Source organism: Miniopterus natalensis, chromosome X (genome assembly GCF_054644295.1).
Source record: "Miniopterus natalensis isolate mMinNat1 chromosome X, mMinNat1.hap1, whole genome shotgun sequence".
Lineage (NCBI taxonomy): Eukaryota > Metazoa > Chordata > Mammalia > Chiroptera > Miniopteridae > Miniopterus > Miniopterus natalensis.
Window position 1 is genome coordinate 9,751,835 of NC_142103.1, and position 21,296 is coordinate 9,773,130.

The window sequence follows — 21,296 nt, forward strand, 5'->3', positions numbered from 1 at the left end:
CCTGTACTTGCTGCCAAACAAAATTCCACCTTCTAGTAAAGCATCAATGGACATGATTTTCCAAGTATATGTAATTTTTACTACCTGGGTATCTATGAATAAACTGACATTTATTGAATTACTATAAAGTGTCACACACTTTGCCTGTATATCTCATTTAATTCTTTTCAAATTTTAAAATTGATTTTAGAGAGGGAGGAAGGGAAAGAGATACAGAGGAAGGGGAGAGAGAGAAAAAAACAATAGATGTTTCTCTTGATATAACAGAGATACATCAATTGGTTGCCTCCTGTAGGCACCCCAACTGGGGATCGAACCCAAAACCTGGGTATGTGTTCTGACCATGAATCGAAGCTGCAACCTTCCGGTGCATGGGACAATGCTTCAACCAACTGAACCACACCAGCCAGGGTCTCCTTTAATTCTTAATCCCTATGAAATAGGAACTATGATGCCTATTTTATAGAATAGGAAACTGAGGTTTAAAGGTGTTAAGCCATTTACTATAAACTTACAGCAAAGAGCTACTACGAGGCAGATCTAAGACTTGAATCCAGGTCTAACTCAAGAGACAATGCTTATTTTGATATACCCCAGCAGCAAGTACAGGGACTTGTTTCAAAAGTAAAGTTAATTTTTAGGAAATAACTAGGTAAGAAAATATTCATGAATTAGAGAACATCTAAATTTCAGATTCAAATCACCTGGCTACTTAAAAAATAAAAGACTTAATCACAAAGAATCCACTTAAACTTATTATCTGAAGTGATTAATAAGAGTGACATTTCCCCACCTACTCCAAATGATAAAATCAACTTGAGAGCTTTCCCAATAACTTGAATCCAAAACACTAATCTTAAGAGAAAGCCTATATATCAAGTGTCTTTATAGTATGACACAAATATAAACAGAATCTTAATTTTCAATTTCTATTTAACTGATTTTTCTTTTACAGCAGAGCTGGAAAGCCAAAAACCCTTCAAATCCATTGAGCCCCTTGCATTTTACTTAAGAGGTTTCATTTTTCAAGCCAAAGCCCAGAAGACAAAACAAGCTCATTTAATTTGCACCCCAGAATTGTAATTTCTTGGCTCTAGCCAATGTCTAAGTGCCTGTATTAAGGGCTTCCCACTGACAAGAAAGTGTTTATTCATCAATCCATACAACTTTATTTTGTACTTTAAAGCTACTCCTCATTTTCCTGTTGGTTAGAATTATCTATGGAACAGAAAATGCTCAGTAAAATTTAATGTTCAGATAAGTCCAAAGTACTTTTAAGATAAGTGTGTCCTGTGAAAAAATTAGGACACACACTAAAAAGAAAATCATTGTCTGAAATTCAAATTTAACAAGACATCCTGTATTTTTATTTGCCAATCTGGCAACTCTTCTCTTGATTTATTATAATTATCCCCAGGATTTCATCTCTATTTTATTTTTAAATGTATTATTTATATGTTTTTGTTTTGTGTGTGTGTGTGTGAATGACTCTAAAAATGAAAGGTCTAAAGTACACTTGCAATATTGAGACAATAGCTATCAGTGTCTTTGATTAACAATGTGTAATCTCTATATACACATACATTATCTGTATCTATATCTATCTCTCTGTCTATCTATAAATTAAGTGTAAGAATAGCCAGGAAAATTTAAAAGAGAAAAGTGGCAGGAAGTAGGGGTGGTGTTGAAAGACACTTCCTTTACCATATATTTAAAAATATTATAAATTTATACTGATTAAATGCGTTTGACTCTAGTGCATGAGTAGATAAACTAATGCCATAGAATAGAGATTGCCCAACTTCTTACCCCAAAATAAGTTCCAGAAGTATCAAGGAGTCAAATGAAAGAGGCAATAGCAAAAATACCAAGAGAAACATGAAAAAATTATGGGCAATCTTGATGTGGAAAAGACCTTTCTAAGGAAGATGCAAAGGCCAGAAAACAAAAAGTCTGATAACAATAACTAAATACAAAATTTTTTAATTTTATTTTTCTTTCTTCAATAACTTTGTTATAAAGCTATTGTGTTTATTTTTTTATTACAATTTATATGAAATATTGTTATTTTCAGGGTTACAACAAAAAATTTGAATTTTTTTGCATAAAATATAATTAACACAACTGAAAAACAATTTAGAAAAACATCTTTAATAGATTTGACCCAGATTGGACTATTATTTAATATGCAAAGATTTCTTACAAATCTGTAGGTAGAAGAGCAAAAGCATAAATAGAAAAATGAATAAAGGCCATAAATAGTTCATTGAAAATCAACTACACAGAGCCAATAAAACAAACAAAAAATGTTTAACTTTATTAATAATTAAAGCAACATAAATAAAAACAATAATGAAACATCATTTCAAACCTCCATCATACAGGAAAAGATCAAAAATTAAACAATGCCTTGTGTTAGTGAAGATAAAGAGGTGGGCATGTCATAACTTGTAAGATTAAATTGTTGCAACCTCTTTGGAAGGCATAATTTCAGTACCTATGAATATGAAAAATGCATTTCTCTTTCATTCAAAAATTCCCATATTAGAAGTTTATTTTATTAAAAAGATTTGCACAAGAATGCAGAAGTATACATATACAAGGATATTCATTGCAACATTGTTTGTACCAATGAAAAATTGGAATGAAGCTAAATGTCCACTATTAGAAGATGGAATAAATATATTAGTGTGTATTCATATAACGAAATAATATTTAGTCAGAGAAATAAAAGCAATCTGCATGTACTAAAATGTAATGATTTTGAAGTTTAATCTGTTGAGATTAATGAAAAAGTAAGATTCACAGTGGCGGATATGTTGTCCAGCCTTTTTTGATAAAAAAATATGTATATACTTTTGTTTGTATGTGCAGAAGTAGACTGGCTTTCATTGTTATACCCTTTTGTACTTTTTGAAACTTTTGGTATGAAGTGCATGCATTACTTTTTCAATAAAAACCTAATCCATAAAAGATACCTATTCAGGGTCTTTTTTGAAAGTGTGCTTATCTCATTTCTCATTTCTTCTCTTGTTCTTATCTCAAGGTCTATTTGCCATTTATCACTGTTGTGCCATGGGGCTCTGCAGGGAACTGATGATAATCAGTGGCTTGCTCCCTTTCATAACACAGTCCAGCAATCAGCAATTCAATTTCCTTGTACCAGAAAGGCCCTCAGTTAATGTTAGTATCCAGGAATGCAAATGCCCCCAAACTCAAAAATTTCAAGGGGCAAATGTATTCCTCAAACTCTGAAGTTTAGGACATACTGAATTTCTTATATGGTAGCAATCTATTACACCTATGATTCTTGGATTCTTTAATGACTCTCCAGCAGATGCTACTCTCTTTAGTATCTTTATCCATGTTGTTATCCTTTCTTGGAACGCCCTTTCTTGCTTAGCTAGTGCTACAAATTTTATCCTTCCTTTAAGACTCAAGTCTTACTTTTCCTCCAGGTTGACTTTCATGATTACTTCTGCCCTGCTCAGAACACTGTTTTCTTCTTTCCCTGACTTTGTGTCTTACTTTAACAGTATGGTGATTGTGGGGACAGGAGATGGAGGGGGGAAGAGAACATAGAGGTGATAAATAGCGATGGGGAAAAATAAAAAATAAATAAATAAAGTCACTGTATAAATCATAAAAAGGATAATAGACATTCCAAATAATACTTTCTTAAAACATTTTTCTTAAATGTAACCAACATATAGGAATTAACTATGTTATCTAAATAGCACTGGTTTTAGAGTCAAACAGAACATGTTTCAAAGTTTCCCCCACAGTTTTTACAGACCTTTAAGCTAATTACTTAAATTTCCTGTGTCTAAATTTCACCATTTTTAAGCTGTGGATAATAGTATCTACCATATAAGGAGATCATTGATATTAAATGTAAAGTGTCTTGTACTATATCTGGTGCATCATCGATGGTCAGTTACTCTTAGCCTAAAAGCATCCTCTTCTCTGACCCAATCTCTTTTCTATCACTGAGAAAATATCAACAAATTTGAAGTTAATAGACCTCAGAATAAAATTTAAAGTATACATTGTGGATTTCTTTCTTTATTCTGCCCCCTCCCCATTTTTTTAATTATCCTATTTCTTCTCCCTTTATTATCTCAAGATCTATTTGTATTCTGACTCTACCACTCATCATTTGTGTGACCTTGGGTTAATTACTGAATTTTTCAGAGCCTCAGTTTCTCCATTCTAAAACAGGGTTGATAATGCTGTCTTTATAGTGTTATTGGGAAGTCTAAATGAGATTGTGTATTTGAATGTACAAAGTATAATGTAGTAAAATATTACAACAATTTGAAGTGTTCTTATTACATGTTTACGTAGAGTGAGATTTTAAAGTGAACCAAAGCCTTTGGAGTCCCAATGATTTATTTTGCAGCTAGATTGATGTATCATTTTTAGTTGGTTCACAAGCCATATTTCCAGCTGTCATCCATCAACACTTTGGTCACAGCCTGTTCTTGGCTGCCTGTCCATATGGAATTAGTTATCCTTCCTAGCACAGACTAGTTTTCCCCAGACAAAATCCCTTCTTCCCAATGTCAGAGATCCTCTCACTGAGTGCCTTCAGTTGACATATCCCTTCTTTTGATTCTGCCTCATTCTTTCTTCTTCATTTTCCCGTCTTAAGAATGTTGAAATATTTTTTTAAATTTATTTATTCATTCATCAGCTCAGTCCACAAATACACATTAAGAATTTACTAACTGTCATATCTAGTGACTAAGTTTTTGGTGATACAGAGGTAAAGAAGCTCTCAATCACTTCACAGTTGAGTAGCAGAGAGATGTGTAAATAAATGTTTACAAGTCATTTTTTTATACTAAGTAACAATATTTTTTTGCCAGCTGCAGAGACAACAATTTCAGGATAAACTTTCTGGAGAGACAGGCATCATTTAAGTTTTGAAGGATGAATAATACTTGATAGACAGATAAGGATATTCCATGAAGGAAATACAATGCATGAAAAGATACAAAATTATAAAGCAACACAGCTTATTTAGAGAATATACTCATAGGATTATGAAGAGTGACATGAAGTGTCAGGAGATGAATTCCAGGCCAGATCATAGAAGTTATTGTGGCCATGCAAAGGGGCTTGGTTGGAGGAGACCACAAGCGGGTAGTTTCAAATAGAGGAGAGGCATAATTAGCCTACAGCAGTTGTTGTCAACCCCAGAATCATCTGAATCATCTGGAGATCTTCAAAAATATGGATACCCAGGCCCTACCCATGAGACTCTTACTTAATTAATCTGTGTTGAAGCCAAGATTTTGGCATTTTTATTGTCCCTACATGTTCTTAAGGTGCATGAGGGGCTGAGAAAATGAGTGTAGAGTTTCTAAAAGATCACTTGATGATAGTATGGAGGATACATTGTGGTTTCAGGAAGGCCAAGGCAGACCATTGAGGGACAGAGAGCTACTGCAATAGTCTGGGTGAAATAAAACCCAGTAATGTTATGATATGTTAAAAAATGAATTGTCACCTTCCCAAAGCACATTATGCACTGCATAAAGACTCAAACCATGTTTCATTAATTTTTAGTGTTGGGCATATATAACTGCAGTAAGTACTCACTATATATACATATACACTTATATATTATATATATTTCTGTCTTATTCAATTTAGACTGCTCTAATAAGATACCATAAACTAGGTAGCTTAAACAATAGAAATTTATTTCTCACAGTTCTAGAGGCTGAGAAGTTAAAGATCAGGTGCAAGCATGGTCAGGTTCTGGTGATCTTGATTTGTAGTTTGTCATATACATGTATATATGTGGAGCGAGAGAAAGAGAGAGGGAGGGAGAAAGCAAAAATGTTAGGGAAGAGTTACTCTAGGTGAAGAGTATATGGGCATTTATTGATCCTCTTGATAGGTTTGAAAATTTTCAACATAAAAAGTTGGCAATACCAGTAAGCTGTATACATTGAAATGGTTAAAATGGTAAAATTTAAGTTATGTGCACTTTCCTGCAATAAAAAAAAAAAAAAAATTGGAGAAAAAAATATAGATTACATGGATAAAAAAAGACAAATGGTTAGTCAAATGGGCAGATGACTAAAAACTGTGTATAAGACAGGAGTACATCGAAGGGAGCTGAAAAGGTAGATAACAAAATCGCGATACTAATAATTATCAAGAGAGTTGAATGATGAGTGGAAATTAATAATTTCATAGTTTTCTTTCAAGATTTAGAACACCAACTAAGCAAATACAGGATGATTTGTCATGTCAGCAATTGGTGTGAAAATGCCCTGGAGTTTTTCACTTGCTTATGGGCTGATGTGAGGCAAGGGTGTGACACAGTTGCTAAATAAAATCATACAAGTTGAGCTACCAAGAACAGAATATGAATGTCAAAAAACCCCCCACAGAAACAAAGTTTAAGTTTACTAGTTTTTTATATAGGTCAAGCCATACCTGGAGCGTTGTGTTAACTGAAAGAGAAACAAGTCTTCAAGAGATCCACCAAGCTTAGTCATTTCATCTGAGACATGGGTGAGTGTGTTGTGTCTAATCAGTGGTCTTCTAGGAAAGATGAAGTAAGTTGGTTAATGATCTGTGTTGGTTACCCAGAAATCAAGAAGCTAAGAGTTAAAGGCTGGATAATCCATAGGGTTCTCAAGAACTAGATCCAAAGAGTTAACAAAGCAAAGTTCCCAAGAGCCTGGGCAGCAGCTGGGAGGCAGACCCTCTGCAGCTGCTGCTCAATATTTGGCTTCATAGCCCTCTCCTTGTTTCATCTGCCACTGTCTGCCAAAGCCACAGTAAAGCTTTAATCTAAACATTAAAGGACATAAAGGGGACATGAGAACTCCTTTCAAAAATCTATAGAAGTGGGTGGCAATTGTTACTATGCCCAGTTTACAGATGAGGAAACTAAGGCTCAGAAAGCTTAGATAACAGGCCAAAAGTCATGTTGGTAAGGAATGGCAGAAATAAAATTCAAACTCAAGTTATCATTTATTCATGAATTTATGTGATATTAATTGAGGCCTACTTATGGCAAGCACTGGGGCTACAAAAATGAATAATACATAGACCTTACCTTCAAGATGCTTATAAATATATTTTTTAAATGCAATCAGGAATAAAATAGAAGATTTCACATTATGTTTTAATTTCATGTGCTGGAAAACTATAGCTTAAGTGGAGCTGAAGTGTAGGGCACATGGAAAGAATGATGGGAAGTAATTCTGGAAAACTGATTTTGGCCCAGATTGTGTCAGCCTGAAAATACTATGCCAAATTGGGTGGACTTTATACTGTTTACAATAGAGAATTATAAACATTTCCAAAGCAGAGGATTTATCTTGCTAAATCCATTTAGCAAGGTAACTCTAGGAGCAGGTGGAGGATGGACTGGTGGGGGGGTGGCCTGGGAAGAAAGATAATTAAAGTTGCTATTACAATAGCCCATGTAAGAAAAGACAAGGGCCAGAACTAAAGCAATAAGAGCAGAGACATACAAAGATGGGGTTACACAGATGTGAGAACTTTTTGGAAATTTGAATCAGTAAGACTTTGTGACTGACCTGATATAAGGCATAAACACATGGAAGCCAATGATCCTGTAAATCATTAGGTGATGAATGGAAATGAGGGATATAGGAAGAAGACCAAATCAAAGGAAGTAGAAAATATTTGGTTTGGTATACATTAGTCTTAAGGTGGCTCTGTGATACCCAAGAGAGAATATCCAGTAAGCAGCTACAAACAGGACTGAAGTTGAAGAGAAACATTGGGTTAAAGCTAGGGATTTAGGATCATCAGCTCTTCCACGTTGGTTGAAGCTATAAGAGAAGAGTGAGACTGAGTCTCTTTTGGAAAGCATGCAGGAGGAGAGGAGAGGAAAGGTGAAAGAGAGGAGAGAAGAGGAGAAGAAAAAAGGAAGGGCAGGAAGGGTATGACTTGAGGTAAAGGAAGGTAAAGGGGAAGGGAGGAAAAGGAAGGAAAATAATGAATAATATCATAGACTGTGTCATGATATATAGTAGGTGTGCAATAATTGTAATTGTAACTTAAATTATCATTTAAATGAGTGAATAAAAGAAACCTACCCATTAAAATTTGTATAGAAGAAGAGATAGCAAAAAAGATTGATGAAGAATGGTGAGAGAAGTAGAACCTCTTAGAGGGAATGGAGTTATGCATTCAAAGAGGATATAAAATTTTGAGAATGAAATTGCATGGATAAAAAATGAAAGGGGCCATGGGAGATTGTCTTGAAAGGCTTGGGATTTAATTGGGAGGCTGAATTCAGTTACTCATGGTCGCAATATATGTATGATTGTTAATAAATTCTAGAAACAATAAGGGAGGGAAAATATGTATACAGAGAAAACAATAATCAGAGAAGATTCCTTTGAAGGAGACCATTTTGAGCTGGAACTTAAAGGAGAACTTCAGACTGCTGACAGGAAGGGAAAGAAAAACACAGAAGCAGATTTGTGAGCATAAAGGCAGAGAAGCTGAAATGGATTTTAAAAGATTGTGAAGTTGAAATATCCTTAATAGTTAAGTTAAAAAAAAATCCACACATTCCCATGCATACCCATTGTGGCACCAATATATGCCCAATGTCTCAGTATGATCAACAAGAGGTTGTATTATCAGTCAGCATTCTGGTCTTTTATTTTCTCCTCAGTCTCTGCTCCCCAATACTTACCTTAGGAACTTAGTAACAGGGTCGAGATGGTGGTGTCTTTTATCCCTCATGTTTTATTAATTTTGCACTTCAGCCATAGAGACATTGCAATTCTTACTGGCTGAAATCCCCACTGTAATGTTTGTAAATGTGGACAGTAAAAACCAAGGCTGGAAATAATTGGAAAAGGGTTGTGAAAAGAGAGCCTTGAAGTTGGAACTTGACCTAGTAAGAATGAGAAGACATCTAAGTATACTGAGAAGGAAGTGGCAGAGTGAGAACTGTGCTTTATGACTGGAAAACAAACAAAATTGATTCTGGAGGTTCTTATCCTTTGAGTTTGGACTATTAAGTGAAACCTACAGCAAGATTGGGCTCCAGATATGACCCCCTTTCTGCTATCTATTCCAAGATGGAAGTTACAGCAAGGAAGAAAGGCAAGCGTGAATAATGCAGTATATCTGGTCTCTTTACAGTCTCCTGGGTTCTGCAACTTTCTTCTCCCAGCTTCCCTCAATTTCACTATCATTTCTTATATTTTGTTGACCAGCCCTTCCCAGAAGGAATTTAAAATTATCCATAAATGTGGATCTTAAACAGTCTTATGTCATAAAAGATCATCAAGACTGAACAGAGACAAGAGTTAAAATTGAAAAACACAAGTTGAGCCCCTCACCAACCTGAAGACAAGGTACTGACCCAGAAGATCTCTCAGACTAGATTTTTGTCCAGATCCCTGAATCTGTGCTTCAGGAGTTCTGTCCTAGATGCCTTTTGGAAACCATGGAAGATAAATCCCAGTGTAGTGACATGATTATTTCTCCAAAGGAAAATTGATTCTTCCCAGCATTACCTTTAGTTTAACCCTCTCTCTTTGGACTGTTCATTTTCTTGTGTACTATCATCATTCATGATGGACAACCTGGTAATGGTCATATTCTTGGAGGTCAGTCTCAATTTATCTGTCTGTTCTGCATAGATTTCTGTCATTCACTTTCTTCATTCTCAGAGTCCTAGCAAAGATGTGTTCTAAGCACAGGACTGCCCTTCTCTTTCTAAGGTCTTGAAGCACAGGTGAGATTCTTCAGCATCTTGTGTATCACAGAGTTCTTTCTCTTGGCATCAATGGCCTATGATGACCATGGAATACTATACAGCTGTCAAAAAAGGATCTCTTACCCTTTGAGGCAGCACAAAGGGACCTGAAGAATATTATGAGAAGTGAAATAAGCCAGGCAGAGAAAGATAAATATCACATGATCTCACTTTTATGTGGAATGTAATGAACAAAATAAACTGATGGACAAAATAGACCCAGAGACATTGAAGCATGCAACAGACTGATGTACAGCAGAAGGAAACAGGAGGTGGGAAGAGATTAACCAAAGAACTTATATGCATAACCCATTGACACAGACAATAGTATGGCAAAGGCTTGGGAGAGGGTGGGAGGATGGGGGAGGGGATCTATGGAGGGAGAGACATCTGTAGAACTTTCAACAATAAAGATAATTTATTTTAAAAAGAAACTCTTTGAACCTGGAGATATATTTCCCAGAAGATTTTAACTATGAAATCAGTTTCTATAATAGTTAAAAGATTATTCAAGTTATTTTTATAATTTGTAGTGAGTTTTTTTAATTTGGCTTTTGAGGAATTGGTGACATCTAAATTGTTGAATTTCTGTGTGTAGAATGTTCACATTATTTTCCTATTGTCTGTAAGGCCTGTAGTGATATCCCCTGTTTCATTCCTGATTTGGCAATTTGTCTTTTCCCTCTTTTTTCTTCTCAGACTTGCTAGAGAATTGTAAGTTTTATTAATCTTTACAAAGAACCAGTTTTGTTTCTATTAATTTTCTTGTTCTTTGTAAAAACATTCATTGATTTATACTCTTTATTATTCCCTTCCTTTTGCTTGATTTTGGTTAATTTACTGTTTTTAGTAGTTTCCTAAGACAAATATTTACTTATTTCACATATCACTTTACAGATTACAAAACTGACATATAGATGTTGAGTACTATATCCAAGATCACACAAAAATAACATTTTTAAGCCAGAATTTAAACCAAGTTGTTTTCAAATATTATTCACCAATTAGAATGTGAGCTCTCCAAAGTTAAAGAAGTATCTTCCTTTTACATAATGCCTGTTAAATCCTCAGTGTTCACTAAGGGCTTGATAGTCGTTAATTGACAAATCAACTGACTTAAAAGTCCTTTAAAAAACTTCAGCAGGAACAGAATGATGGTGGTTATAGCTATTGTCTTGAAGAGGCAAGAAGTCATATACCAGATATGGATTATATGTTAATATTTCTCAATAAATATGTTATTGATATTTGGAGTGACAAGATTCATTTTTTTAAAGTCTAAACATTTATTTTACTTTTTTAATATGAATTCATTTTTATTAGCTATTTATTTATTTATTTCCTTCACAATTTGTCCCCCTTGAGGGGGTGAAGGTGGAGTGAGAAGGTACTTGCTATGAGAATTGCACAACACTCTTCTGAGCATTATAGAATATTTAGCATACCTGGTGACCTATGACTTAATATCAGTATTTCTTCACAGTTACTTTTCACAGTTGTCTACACAATTCTGAATGCCCTTTATAACAGAAGTATCTCTCTAATTGAGAACCACTAAAAGTTCCTGGTTCATATAGGAGTTCAATAAAGTTTGTGTATAAAAGAAAGAGAAAGGACACCCCTCAATGAAGATACCTCAAGTTTTTGGAAATTGTGATATAGAATGTGTCTCTTCAGATCTGCTTTTGGAGAAGGGATAAAGATGGCATTTATGGTAATTCTTAAAATGCCTTTTAATCACTTTACTAGATATCAAACTACACTATAAAGCCATTGTAATCAAAACAGCCTGCTATTGTTACAACAGACATATAGATCAATGGAAAAGAACAGAGACCCCAGAAATAGACCCATGCCATTATGGTCAATTAATATTTGACAAAGGAGGAAAGAGCATATAATGAAGTAAAGACAGTCTCTTCAATAAATAGTGTTGAGAAAATTGGACAGGTACATGCAAAAAAATGAAACTAGATCACCAACTTACTCCATATACAAGAATAAATTCAAAATGGAAAAAAGGCTTAAATGTAAGTAGTGAAACCATAAAAATCCTAGAAGAAAACATAGGTAGTAAAGTTATACCTCACCTAGGGGAATTTTCACCAATACACCTCCTAGAGCAAGAGAAACAAAACAAAAAAATAAATAAACAAATGGGACTACATCAAACCAAAAGGCTTCTGCACAGCAAAAGAAATCATCTGCAAAATACAAAAAAACAAAAACACTGTATAGGAGAACATGTTTGCCAATGATACATCTGATAAGGGGCTAATTTCCAAAATATACGAAGAACTCATACAATTCAACAAGAGGAAGACAAACAACCTAATTAAAAAATGACCAAAGGACCTGAATAGACACTTCTCCAAAGAGGACATACAGATGGTCAAGGGACATATGAGAAAATGCTGAATGTAGTTAATCATCAGAAAGATGCAAGTTAGAACCACAATGAGGTATCACTTCACACCTGTTAGAATGGCTGCCATCAACAAATCAACAAATGACATGTGCTGGTGAGGATGTGGGGAAAGGGGGACCCTGGTACACTGCTGGTGGGAATGCAGACTTGTGCAGCCACTATGGAAAACAGTATGGATGTTCCTCAAAAAATTAAAAATGGAACTGCCATTTGACCCAGTGATCCCACTTCTAAGAATATATCCTAAGAATCCTGAAACACTAATCAGAAAGAATACATGCACTCCTATGTTTATGGCAGCACAGTTTACAATAGCTAGGATCTGGAAACAGCCCAAGTGCTCATCAGTAGATGAGTGGACAAAAAAGCTGTGGGACATTTATAGCATGGAATACTATGCAGCTGTAAAGAAGAAGGATCTCTTACCCTTTCAGACAGTATGGGTGGACCTGGAGAATATTATGCTAAGAGGAATAAGCCAGAGAAAGACAAATATCTCATAATCTCACTTATGTGTGGAATCTAAAGAACATAATATACTGATGAAAAAAATAGATTTAGTGACATTGAAGCATGGATCAGACTGACGAACCTCAGAGGGAAGGTGGGAATGGGTGAGCGGGGGAGAGATTAATCAAGGAATTTATATTGATACAGACAATAGTGGGGTTAAGGCTTTGGGTGGCGGGTAGAAGGGGTCAATGGGGAAAAAAGGGGACATCTGTGATACTTTCAACAATAAAGATAAATTTAAAAAAAAAGAAATATACCAGTAACAACTAGAGAAGGAGATAACATTTTAAAAAATGCCTTTTATTCCATAAGATTCCTTGGGTTTGTACAAGATTGTACTTCACCATTTTTTGATGGCCAATACTCTTGCAGATTAGGAGGCACTTGAGAGATCCCTAACCATTGTGCAAAGAACTTCTCTGGATTGCTATATTGAGTGGAAGCTCTAAACTCTTTCCCAGACTCTGTGAGGAATCGGGCAACTAGTATGCTACTTGTAAACAGGAAAAGGAACTCAGCACAAATATAGATTTTTAGTTTTCAACTCTGGCCATGCAGTAGAGTCACCTGGTAAGCTTTTAAAAGATACGGATAAATGCCCTTGTGCCACCTTACATGAATCAGATAAGAATTTGACAATGGGAATGGGGTATGGTATATTTTTAAGGCCTCAGGTGATTTTAATGTGAAACTAAAGTTAAGAATCTTTAGTTTTAAAGAAAGGGGTTGAAATGATTAGCAAATAAGTTTTTTAAAAGATTATTTCAATGTGCTATGGGAGAAAGAACAACAATTGATAGATTGTAGAGTCAGAGGAACCTGTGCAACATTCCTGCCTTGGTTACATATCATCTGTGTGATCCTGGAGAAATTATACTTTTTCTGTGCTTCATTTTATTCATCTGTAAAATAAAAATAAATATAGTACCTACCTCATATGGCTGTTGTAATTATAATACAAAATTTTGTGATTGAATTTAGAACAATTCCTTGTACTGACTGACTCGATAAATTTCTTAAAAATATGTAGCATGGAACTAACTTTTAAGCTACACAATGAACATTCAGAAGCCAGGAAGAAGTTAGAGAAATTTTCATCTGGAAAAGCAAATGGCCAGGATGATATCATAACTAAAGGAGGACACTCATTTCAAGGAGGAAAATAAAACCCTCCATATTTCAGGCTCCATGAAGATGGATCCCCTGCACTCATTCACTGGAGACAGGTGACATGACATCCCCTATTTTATGTCACCATGATAGGTGACTCCTCCCCCAGGCCATCAATATAATAATACAAAAAAGTGAAACACATTTGGGTATTATCAAGCTTGTTCCTCATGTCCTTCTGAAATGCATGGCACAGATGGAGAAAGGTCACCTGCTTTGACATTAAGAGGACAGGAATGCTCTCAGCTAGGCATAAATCCATTGCCTTCACAACATGGAGAACTCATTTATTCCACCGCCTCCACCAAACGGTTGGGGATGGTGCAGTGCTCACTAATAAACACCTACAAGAAAAAATGCAGGGACTGACTGAACTGATGCCATTATTTGAAACCAAATAAATTAGGCACTTTATGGAACAATCAGAATTTTGCTTCTAGTCACTGAGAGATCTTTGGAATTTGAGGAATTCATAGTGTACAGGGCTGAGTACCCATAAAGTTTTTCATCAACATTATTCAAATGTCTACAGGCAGTGACAATGGATAAAGACATCCCCATTAATATATCACAAGAAAGACACAGGTCTCTAGCTGAAAGCATTTGGGCACCAATTTGGTCTGCTGGCACATTACCTCACTCATCCCTGAGCATTAATGAGTTAGCCTTTAAGTTGTTATTTCATAACCTCCATTTCAGCAAAGGCAGCAGTCGTGATGAACAAAATGTCTCATTTTATCCTTTGCAGTGGTGATGCCCCAAGATAATTAAATCTGGGACAGTGTTTTTCAATACGTGGAGTCAGCCCATCATGCCATAGCAGAAGCTCATAAACTAGTTCAAATATCACCTAATGCACCACAATTTAACTTGAAAAAAAGATTAATTTTTCTACTTAAAATAGCTACAAAGTTATTCATAGTCAAACAACAGAATTAAATGAACCTCCCACAAGATACTTGTCTATAAAGCCTACTTTTAAAATAATTTTCTTGCTTTAAAGTCAATACCTTGCCCTTTAAAATGCATAACAACTTAATATTTTCTATAAAAGCTGCTAATGAGCCAGCACCAAAAGAGACTGAGGCTAATTTTGCCTCTCAAATAAAAGACTGTGTATGTATGTGTGTAAGCACACTCACATATGCGCATGTATTGGAGAGAGGGATTTAAGTGTATGTAGGGAATATTATTAATTTACTATTGATTTTCTATTCCTAGTTCCTAGCACAATGACAGGCACATGATATATGCTTAATAAATATTTAAAATAAAACAGATGTATAGAAACAAGTCTTCCACTATTCAAACCTGGTTTGATTTTTAAAAATTGGACAAGTATGGTACAAAGCAGCTGGCCACCACATACATCTCAGGTATGAGAGTATTTTATTAGAACACTTAGTAGCACCCAGAGACTTTATTGACCATATAAAACTAATTAAATAATTCTATGATATTTAAAAGTAATTTATATTTTATAATCAGAGTAAAGAGTTGAGTAAACAAGGTGATATGATGCATCATAAAATGAGGAATAAATATATGGGAGTGTGGAGTCAGAGTCATAGTCCCAAAAATGGTATTTGGGTTTTTCTCTGGTTGCCAAAATATTTCCTTCTCTGGTTGTGTCCGGATAAGCTGCTTTTTGATCTTTGATATCACTGCATTCTTCCTCTTGGCCTCCATGACTTATGATTGCTATGTGGCCATCTGTAACCCACTGCTCTGCCATATTACAATGTCCCCAAGGCTCTGTTTGCAGCTAGTGACTGCCAGCTATGCAGTGTGCCTGATGAACATGGTGTTCCTCACTAGCATAACCCCTCATCTGATCTTCTGAAAGTCCCATGTTCTCATTCACTACTTCTGTGACATTCCTCCCTTTTTAAAACTCTCCTGCTTTGACACACAGGTTCTCCACCTTCTCTTTGCCTGTGGTGGCTTTAATGTGTTCGTGTCCCTGACAATCATCCTGGGCTCCTACACATGTGTCTTCTTGACTATCATCAGAATCCCCTCAGCGCAGGGAAAACACAAAACATTCTCCATTTGCGCTTCCCAACTGACTGCTATCAGCCTGTACTATGGAACCACAGTGTTCATTTACTTGCGCCCATCCTCTGAATATTTCCAAGTCAAGGACAGGCTGTTCTCTGTATTCTACATAGTGGTCCTCCCCATGTTCAATCCCATTATCTACAGTCTGAGGAACAAAGATATAAAGGAAACATTTGGAAACATTCTCAAGAAGGCCTCACATTTCTTCTCCCTTCCTAAACCCAGAGTTCCATGAAGTTCAACGTGGTAAAAAAAAAAAAAAGGATAGAGAAAGAGAAGGGAAGGAGAGGGAGGTGACATATTTTTTACCACCCACCATGCCTCAGGCGTTATTTTTAATTTTTAAATAGATTATGCCTTACATCCTCCTATTGAAAACTCTAAAAGTCAAGTATTATTATCTTCATTTTGTAGATGAAGAAACTGAGGTCCTGAGAGGTTTAGTGATTTGCTCAAGATCACATAGCTTGTATGCAGTAGAACTTGGATTTTAACTCAGGACTGTGTGACTCTGAAACTCCCTTTCAACTACATTACACTGTTTCAAAGAAGGCAAGATACCATCCTCTCCCTTAACCCACAGAGTCGAAGGTTTTCAATTTTTTTCCCTTTCTGGTAAACCTGGTCTCTCAAATTTATAGTAGATTCAGCTACTTGAAACCCACTTTCTTACCCATAGTCAATTTTTGTATCTGTAGCTGTGGATCACATTCTAAATATTTACAAAACTAAAATACAAATTGAGTATCAAAAGAAGCCTCAAATTCCAAATAAACAATATCATATTAATAACATTCTCTTTAAATGCAATAAAATAGTAAAATAGAAGTTAATAAATAATATCCAAGGAAATGCAACACATTTGAAGAAAAACCCTTTCTAAATGGAATAAAGAAATATTTTAATACAAATTAAATTATTACCAAATGATATCAAATTATAATGTGTAACAATGTGACACTCATAAGAAAATGCGTGTGATATGAAACAAAATAACTGAATATTAGTATGTTAAGCATTCAACTCAAGAAGATAGAAAAGAACCATGAAACTAACCAGGATAAGGTAAAAGAGGGGAAATAAATACCCAAACAAATTAATGAAATAGGAAAGAAAAATAAAATAGGCAACATTCTGATAAGATTGAATAAATACAAAAGAATAAAAACCAAATAACCATTCTTAGCAATAAAATTGGGGACATTACTAAATAAATACTTCAAATTTTTAAAATAATAAGTGTGTGCTATGAGATATTTTATACCAATAAACATGAAATCTTTGATGGAATATACAATTCTGTAGAAAAATACAAATCAACAAAATTTTATTCAAGAAGAAATTGAAAACATGAATAGGCCATTAGACACTGAACAAATTCAATCAGTAGCCAATCCCTCTGCTACCAAACGCACCAGTCCTATATTCTTTAGCAAGTGAGTTTTATCAAACTATCAAAGAACAATCTCTACATCATATGAAATACTACAGACAACAGAAAAAGAAAAGCTACCTAATTCATTTTATGAGGTTAGTAAAACCTTCTACCCCTATGATGGGTATATTGTTTCTTTTTATGTTGTCCCAAAGTTCCATTAAACCATCCTCGTGCTTTTAAGTGTTCTTTCTTCTTGCTGCTCTGATTGACTGTTTTTTTCTACCTTATCTTCTAATTCACTTATTCTGTCTTCTTCATTGAGCCTGCTTTTAATTCCTTCCTACTATATTCCTTCCAGATACGATACCAAAATCAGACAAGCTTGTTAGAAAGACCAAAATTATATGCCAATTTAATTTTTGATAAAAGTCTCCAGTCTTAATTAAAATATTAGTTATTTGAACTAAAAAATATATATAAATATAATGCAATATGATCAAATGGGCTTGATTACAGGAATTTAAGAATAGCCTAAGTTTAGGAAATCCATTGCTACAAGTCACCACTTAAGCTGATTAAAGAGAAAACAATATGTGCTCATCTCAATAAATTAAAAACTTAAAGAATATTCAACACCTTTCTATGAAAAAAAACAACTCTAAACAAATCAAGAATAGAAGAAAAAGTTAAATCTGACAAAAGATATCTACCAAAAACCTACAATAAACATTATAATTAATGTATGACTTTAGAAACATTTTTATTAATCATAAACATGATGATACCTGCTTTCCAAATTACTATTTCATATTACATTGAAGAGATCATTGTCAATTCAGTAATACAAGGAATAGAAATAGATTTAAGAATTGGAAAGGAAGAAAGTGTCATTATTCATGGACTATCTGATTGGCTACAAGAAAGCCAAAGAGAATTTTTAGACAAGTTATCTTAACTACTTAAGGAACTCATCACTGTTACTACATAGAAGACATTCTTTAAAAATCAACAATAATCATATACAGTAGCAAAAAATAATTCAAAAATATAAATTTTAAAAAGTTACCATTCACTGGCTAAAATGAAAAAAAAACAAAAACCACACCTGATAATATTTAGTGTTGTTGAGGTTGTGGGACAACTACTAGATCTTCCATACATTGCTAGAGGGAATGAAAAATGTTATAGCCACTTTATAAAACTGATTGGCATTTCTTAAAGTAAAGTTAAATGTACACTTACTATATAATGCAGCAATCCCATTCTAGGAATTTAACCAAGAGAAATTAAAACATATCCATGTGAATGCTTATAATAGCTTTATTCATTATTGCCAAAACCCGGTAACAACCATGAGCTGGTAAATGGACAAACTGTGATACATCTATATAATAAACACAAAAACACAAAGGACTACATAATACACGATTCCATTTATATGAAATTCTACGAAAAGATAAACTACTGTGTCAGGAAACATATTGGTGATTGCCAAGAATCTGGTGTGAATGGAAGAGACTCACTTCAAGGGGCATGAGGGAACTTTTTGAGTGATGGAAATGCTCTACATCTTCATTGTAGTGATGATTACACAACTGTATACATTTGTCAAAACTCATTAAGTTATAATCTGTGAATTTTATTGTTTGTAAATTATACCTCAATAAAGCTGAAATAAACCTACCATTCACAGTAACAAGCAGCACAATTAAGTACCTAAGTATAAATCTAACAAAGGATGCCCATGCTCTTGATGGAAAATATTGTAAGGACATAAAAGAAGACTTTAATAAAGGGAGATGTGTACCATTTTTACATACAGGAAAACTTATTAACTTAAAGATGTTCACAGTCTCAAAAATTGATCTATAGATTCAATGCAATTCCAAAGTTCCAATAGAATTTTTCATAAAACTTAACAAGTTGATTCTAAAATTCATATTAAAAATTAAAGGACCAAGAATATCCAAAACAGTTATGAAGAAGAACAAATAGGAAGAAATTTTCCTACAGATATCAAAACTTAGAAAACCATAGTAATTAAAACAGTGTAATATTTGTATAGAGAAAGGCAACAGATCAGTTGGAGAAAAGACAGATCCAGTCACAAATCTGAGAATATAATCAACCTTGATATATGACAGAAATGGCATTGTAGATCATGAGAGAAAAAGATGGATTATACAATAAATAATATGGGAACAATTGATTATTCATACTGGAACAAGTAAAATTAGTTTCCTACATTGCATCATATACACAAATAAATTCCAGATGGATTTAATAACTAGGTGTTTTTTAAAACTTTTAAATTTTAAAAGAATTTAAAATAGTGTATTTATAATATCAGGGTAAGAAATGATTTCTTGAGTAAGACATGGAAAGCAAAAATTGAAAATGATTGATACGTTTGGCCACATCAAGGGAAAAAGCCCTCTAGCTTTTTATGTTTTAAGATATTATAATAAATAAAGTCAATAGGTAAGTGACAGACTTGGAGAAGGCATTTGCAACAAATATATAACAGACAGATACAGACTACATAAAAGGCTACATTTAGTAAAATAATTCCAAATTAACAATAGACAAAATGTTATTGGAAAATGCAGAGAGGAGAAAACTTGAATGACCATTAAATAAATGAAAGCATGCTTTTATCCTCACTAATAATCAGGAAAGTACAAATTAAATTAGCACAGAGATACTATTGCATAGCAATCAAATTGCCACAAATAAAAGCATCTGCTAATACCAAATGTGGGCAAGAATGTGAGAAAATGGATAGTTATACACTACTTGTAGAAATGAGTGTTTGTAAATTCATTTTAGAAGGCAGTTTAGTAGCACCTAGTAAATATGAAAATATGAATATACTTCAATCCAGCAATTCAACTTCTATGTACCTTAAAGAAATACAATAAACAAATTCAAGGACGTTCATTGCAACACTGTTTGCAATAGCTAAAACTTATTATCACAAATATTCATCCTTTACTAGACCAAAAAAATTTGGGTGTTCAATTCGTAAGAATCATCAATCTTTCTATTAATCCACCCAGTGCAAACTCAAAGACAGTATCTAAAAAAATTAATTCCAATTGCAGGATTCTTATTGTTAGCAAGTAAACTATGAGGAAATACAAAGCTAGCAACCCACAGTATTCCGTATAAAGAAGAGTAAGACAAATCAATTAGTGAGTGTAACAATAGAGATAAGTCTAATAAAACAAACGTGAAGTAGGAGGGAGGGGAAAGCAAGTTGAAAAGAATTCCCATGCCATTGTGCAAAATTTAAAACATACAAAATGTTACCAGGTATTGCTTATGGATACATACATATATAGTAGAAGGATAAAAACTTGAACATGGAGGACAAACTTGAACTTTGGGATGGTGATATCTTTGGAGCTCAAGAGAAATGGGGGTGGGACAAAAGGAATTTTCACTGTACCTATAATGTTTTATTTCTTAGAAAACCAGCTCTGTAACAAAAATAAACAATGGCTTATCCACATGCCAGAGCACTATGCAAATGTTAAAATGAATGAGAAAGATCTGTGTGCAGATACAGAAAGATCTCCAAGATATATTAAATTAAAAAGCTCTGTAAAAGTATTATGTACTGTGCAATCACTTCTGTGTAAATATGATAAAAATGTAAATGTAGATAAATGTTGGTATAGGCAAACAAAATTTATTGAACTACCTACAAAAAGAGTTTATAGTAGTCACCTCTAGGGAGAAGGATTGGTGGTCTGGGGTTGGAGAATGAATCAGTTACACTGTTTTGATTATTCACCATGTACAAATTATGCATTGCTCACTAAACTTAGTTTTTGAAAAATTCATGAACTTAAAATCAGACCTGACACCTTGTGTAATCTTCAAGTTAGTATTCTTTGTGTATTAAAGATTACATAACATTTATTGGATTTTCTTTTAATAACATTTCCTGCTGAGCATTCGTG